Source organism: Pimephales promelas, chromosome 10 (assembly GCF_988280905.1).
Source record: "Pimephales promelas chromosome 10, fPimPro1.hap1.1, whole genome shotgun sequence".
NCBI lineage: Eukaryota > Metazoa > Chordata > Actinopteri > Cypriniformes > Leuciscidae > Pimephales > Pimephales promelas.
The window spans coordinates 8,857,824-8,864,216 of NC_142778.1; positions in this window are offsets into that span (position 1 = coordinate 8,857,824).

Sequence of the window (6,393 nt, forward strand, 5' to 3'; positions counted from 1 at the left end):
TTAGGCTCCAAACGAAAAGCAAATATGCAATGCATCTGCAACCGTTTTGTCAGATGCAAATCTCATTTTTAGTTATATTAAACATTACTGATAATGTCAATACATTTCACATTAATTTTCATCTTTTAAATGTAAGATATTTTTTCATCGTTAATAAACAAATATTAGGACTTCAATAAATTCATCAGTGGAACTTTCATAACCCAAAAAGAAGCATCTACATTGCTAAGTCATCCCAAGAAGTGGACAGAGACATGGATTTCCATGCCTTTATTTATTTTTTTTACTTTTAAATGTGAAAAGAACACTTCATTGCATTTCACAATAAATCTTTGCTCATCTGGATGCTCACTTTCTCCCTCTCTGTCATTAATTCAAGTTTTTAATTGGTTAAAGTTTGTATTTTGAGCATTTTCTTTCTCTCTCGTCATCTGCCTATTATTCTGACTGCTAATACTCTGATTTAAGTCATGTCTTGCTGACATACTGCATTTTGGACAGAAAGGGAACACTTTCTAAACACACTCCAAAAAAAAAGTACTATGGAATAAAATAGAAATATCACAAAACTATGTGAAATAGTAATTGTAATATTACTAAAGTGCTAAGTATTTAAGCAGTAATGTTATCCATAGACATTCGTTTGAAATTATCAGCATATTCCACGGTGTTTAAGAACAATCATATTTCAATTTCAAAACTAATAATAATAATATTTTTTCATATTAATATTATTACTCCTAGTGCATTACATCAGTTATCCAAACAAAAGTCAAAACACTTCAAATCTGATCAAAGAATGAAAATGATCATTGTGCTTTATTTCTTTGTGAAATAACTAAGAACAACAAATCTCAAAAACAAAGATATGTGTATGCAATTATAACAATTACTTCAAACCTAAATTATTATTATGAAAACAAACCTGCACATAAACAAAACAAGTCGTGAGTGCAGAGAAATCTTTGCGTGAATGCTATTTATGATAGTACAAGTACTCCACAGTGACTCTAGGGGTCGCAGTTTGACAAAAACAGAAATCTTGCAAAGTGCTGCTTTAATGCATTTGTGTTGGATTATATGATTGATTTGTGTTGCATTAACTGAAACTGGGCGGTGCTTTTAGTTCCCAGCATACAGTACTTTGCATATGGTTGAATTAATAGAGAATAAATGTTAAAATTAAGTGTTATTTTATGGGTTTTTTTTTTTTTTTTTGGAGAAATTTAGAAAAGGGGAAGACTTGATAGTGTTTAATTGTGTTTAATGTTAAATTACATTGGAATGAATAAGTAGGTTACCATTGTGGAGAAGAGTGGAGCATTTTGTTTGGCTGTCGATTGATTTGTTTATGAAGGAGCATGTATTAGTGATGGGATTTATGGCTCTTTGAGGGGATCCGGATCTTGGCGATCCGTTCCTTTCAAAGAGCCGTTCAAAAGAATGGCTCTTTTGGCTCTTTTTAAATATTTAGTATAATCACTGGGAGGAATGATGAGGTGAGATTTGTAGTCAAATAATTCAAACTCAGATATCACAGATCAATATCTGAGTTTGAATTATTCTGAAATATTGATTATTACCTCATTTGTCATGTGTGGGCTATATTTCAAAGGGTTGCACAACATCCCTCTGCTTAGAACGTGACATCACTATTTTGGATTTACCTTTAGTACAAAGTGAGTGTATGTGTAAAGCTGTTGACTTATGTTTTCCATACAATACCACAAGAACATTTTGATAAAAAACAAAAAATATTTAAAGTTGTAAATATATACTGTAGATACAATAACATTAATATGAACACAAAATGCAATGTAAATAAATACAAGCAGTTCCTTACTTTATGGCTTTTTTAAAAAAAAAAACTGGAGTAACCATGTGATGGCGGCGTGCACAACTTTTGGCTCCGCTCCTACCCAATGACATAGGCACGTAGGGTTATAAAAGATAACGTAAAAGATGCACGCGCGTGCACAACTATCACCCCTGCGCTGGGCGCACCTTCCCCTGTAACTGAGGAGGTAATTTATGTGCATCTGTGTAAAACACGCATAGGAAAAAAAGAACGACAGAAAGAACGGCTCCCCTCCTGCCGCGACTCGGCTCCCATCGTTCATGTTTATGAGCCGTTCAAAAGAATCGGTTCGTTCGCGAACGTCACAACTCTAGCATGTATATCTTAGCATTTAATATGTGCTACTGCTAGTAAATAACAAGTGATAATCTATTAATTTTATTATTATCACTGAAATAAACGAAATTTTAATGGATGAATGAATATAAAATAATCCCTGAATCATGCCAGGAAGCCTTTTAAAAAATTGAGACTACTTAAATTGGGTCACTTAAAATTTCTTAATTCCATGATGTGGAAGTTACATGAACAATTTTTTTTTTTTTTTTTTTTTTTTTTTTTTTACGTAATCTAGTTATGCGGAACCTGTTGATGGAAAAAAAATTAAGTAAAGTCAACATAACATTTTTTCTGAGTGTATGATACTGATATACCCACATCACCATTCCACTCCAGCTCCCAGTACGTTCAGACACTCTCTCTCCACACATCACCTCACCTGATAATAAACATCAAATCTGTGTGAATGATCAGTGTCAGTGTAAGTAGCCACTCTGTTCCTCTATGACAGAATGTGTTTATTCACTGTGTTTGGATCAAGTGTGAATTGATGGGCACCTGATGAAGATAAAATGTATTAATGATCAGTCAACATGTAAATATTGATGTGTTTTAAAAATAATCATTTGAAATGAACTGAAATGTTTATAATATAATGAACATTGCTATTAAAGAAAATACTACTAATGTTTGAAATATAGTGGCCCACATGATCATGATTAGGGACCACCAAGCACTGAAGGTGTGTAGGTTCTTATTATTTGTCCATTTTCTTTTACTTTTGGAAGCCCATAGAACCGCATGAGGAAAATGTATCATATAGAGGACAGTCTGAACATTACCTGCAGATATTTTGGAGTCTCTAACTCAATCTCTTCTAGCACCACCAACTGTCCAAAGTTGCACCCACATTGGGGCTTGTTTGCTGGTTGGTAACATTAAATTAACACATGTATTAAAAAGTAATATATATATATATATATATATATATATATATATATATATATATATATTAATTATTATATTATTATTATGCAGCTGACTTAACTAACGTCATATAGGCATATTAATGTTGCAGACACATTGATCTCATTAAGGCAGATATTAAAAGTTGTGTGGTATAAGTACAGTATTTTTACAGATGTATTTTGAATGTTTTGTCATTGGAATAACTAACTCCAAGATATTTGCCAATACAAATCTGACTAAATTTTCCCGTTTTTCCATCAACTTGAAGCTTGCTCACCAAACCTTACATGTTTGATAGATGTAAAATTACTTGTAAATGAAAGCATTTTTTTTTTAATTCAGTATGATGTGTCTCTTGTAGAACGAACATAATCCATTTCTCTCAAATCTCTGTCCACCTAGAAAGAAGACATCAGTGACCTCTACAGGACACTAAAATAAACGCAACCAAAAATAATTGAAACAATATATTTATACTGTATAACACAATATACAACACAATTTTTGCATATATGTATTACAAATAAGCAATTCAAATGAAAGAAGATTTTTTTATGTGTTTATTTTTAATGTGTATATATATTTATATTGTGTGTGTGTGTATATGTGTGTGTGTGTGTGTATACAGTATATATATATATATATATATATATATATATATATATATATATACTGTATATGTTTGTAGTCTTTTCTTTTAAATTATTTATATAATATCTAATTCTAAAAATAAGTGTGTTGACACAGTCCTCGTTGTGAATCAACGCTGCATCATTTAGTAATCAGCTTGAATGTAATGATAATGATTAGAACCTGCATTAATTCAACAAGAAGTCTTATCTTCCTAATAATGCGGAAACTGAAGCATGAGTGTCACATGCATGGGCTGAGAGACTGATGCTGTGCAGAACATGTGGAGCAGCGCTAATGAAGCATCAGAACAAAGAGCCTGTTGTTTTCCGAGTCGACAGAAACTGTCCCACTTTCACAAATAGGCACACTGCCATATCAAGACATACAAAGTAATCAATCTGAGGTCATGCCTTGATCAGTAAATAAATATTATAAATGTCTCAATGACAACTGAAAGCTTCTTAAATACATAAACAGAACATTGCTGCTCTGGGAAATGTGAAAATCTGATTTAGTGTAAATAAGTAATTGACATGATTATGATGGGTGAAAACAGAACCTCTCTTATGAATCTCTCATGAAAGAGACACAGTCCCCACAAACCTTTTCACAGAGGTGAAAGAAAGTAGAAAGATTGAAATGACTGTACCATTCATTTAAAATGAATTTATATTGATCTATTAATGAATAGCTTAGATAATCATTAGTTACACATTAATTCAGAATTATCTGTGCATTAGTTAAGCATGAATTAATGCTTATTAGTGCACCCGTATTGTAAAGTGATACCCAGTAACCTTCCCCAGAAAAGAAATATTAAAAGAAACAATTTTGGTAGTATTTTCGCTTGACACCAGAGTATTGATGTGCAAACATAATTTGTTCATGTAATTTCAACATCATAGAATTAAGCCATTTTAAGCAACCTTATTAAAGTAGTCTCAAATTGATTGTTAAAGGCTATCTGACATGATTCAGGTATTTTGTATATTCTTTAATCCATTAATATTTCATTTATTTTAGTTACACATAATTAAATGGATAGACTATCTAGCTATTTGCTTGCAGTAGCACATATTAGCATCTTAAATGCTAAGATTAACATGCTCATTCAAACAGTTGAAATAATTAAATCAGTCTACAGCCAAACACAAGCGGATTAAGTACAAGCGGATTTAACAGAAAAAAAAGGTGTTGGTAAAAATTATATTTTCTTTAATTTGTTATAACAAAGGAATACTAACATCATGGTCACATCAGGACAAAAAGAGGGTCAATTATAATAGATGTATGCATTTCTGATTTTCAGGAGGAGAACAGCTAATTCTAAACCTTTTATTGCTTTATCTTTTATTTGAATGGAAATAAATGCAAATGCAATCTAATTCATTTATGTAACTACTATGTACTGACATTATAGTTTTATATAATTAATTTCAGCAAATGTGAATCTTAGTCAAACAGGTTGGCGCGTATGGTTGGGTTGCGGAGAGGTTGTGAGATTGTGGTTAGGTCACATGTGAACTATGAGGAAGGAGCAACCTCAGCAGCAGGAGGGATGTAAAGGTCAGTAAGCTGGGCTGAGTTGAGTGGGGGACGGAAGGCGGTGAATCTGGGACACCAGAGTCAATGTCAAGAGGGCTCCTCAACAGGCTCCTCAAGGCTCGTGTGCTAGTCGACGAAACACTGAGGATGGAAGGTGCCCACTTGAAGACCCTAGAGATGTCCCCCTACCCGGCTCAATCCAGACGGTTGTGGTGCTGGTAAACTGGGGAGACCACACTGCAGTTGCAGCCATTGTGTGTGCTGACGTGCAAGTACACTGCAGCCGTTAACGCCGGACAGAAGGAGAGTCACATCACCATATGGAAGGAAGCGTAAATGGATGGAGAAGCATGGTTACTGAACTACTGTAGGCTACTCTCGAGTAATGGAAATCACACTGTTGAAGAGAAAACTGTAAAAGGGAAAGTGTATCCACAGTTAGTTTAAAAACTGCTAGCTTGTTTAATCACTTAAATTAGCTTTACACAATTCCATTCCTTTAAAACATACCCCAAGGTCTCTTGCCAGCCCGTTTTAATCCAAAGATGTCATATAACTGATGCTTTTGACCATACGTCAACATCCGATGTTTTAGGGTACCCTTTAACATCGGTTAGATGGCGCTATTTAATCCTAACCCTACCCCAGACCTAAACCTACACGGATCATCTAGCTGACGCTAAAGGTAAAGCGTCAGTTGGATGACGCCCTAGGATCGATGACGTCTTAGATGACGTCTTGGGATGAGATTGAGAATGTGTTGCTCTTGCTGTTTTTTTGTTTTTTTTTCAGTCCAGGATCGGGGTCAATGGAGCTTACAATGTGTCTGATATTCCAAAGAAAACACAAAATAAATAAAAATAAAATACACAAGCTTACATTTTTATTTTTATTTTAATGCTAATGGAGTCCCTTACAAAGCATGCTGGGAACTACAAATCCACTGTCCAGGGCTGTATTTTCCAAAAGCACCATGAGCTAAGTTGATCGGAGAGACCATTGGTGGCAAAGGCTCTACGAACAATTTAGCTCACAATGATTTTGGGAAATGTACCCCTGGGCAGTGGATCTGTTTTTCCCACCATGCTTTTGTAGGATAAATGCAGTTA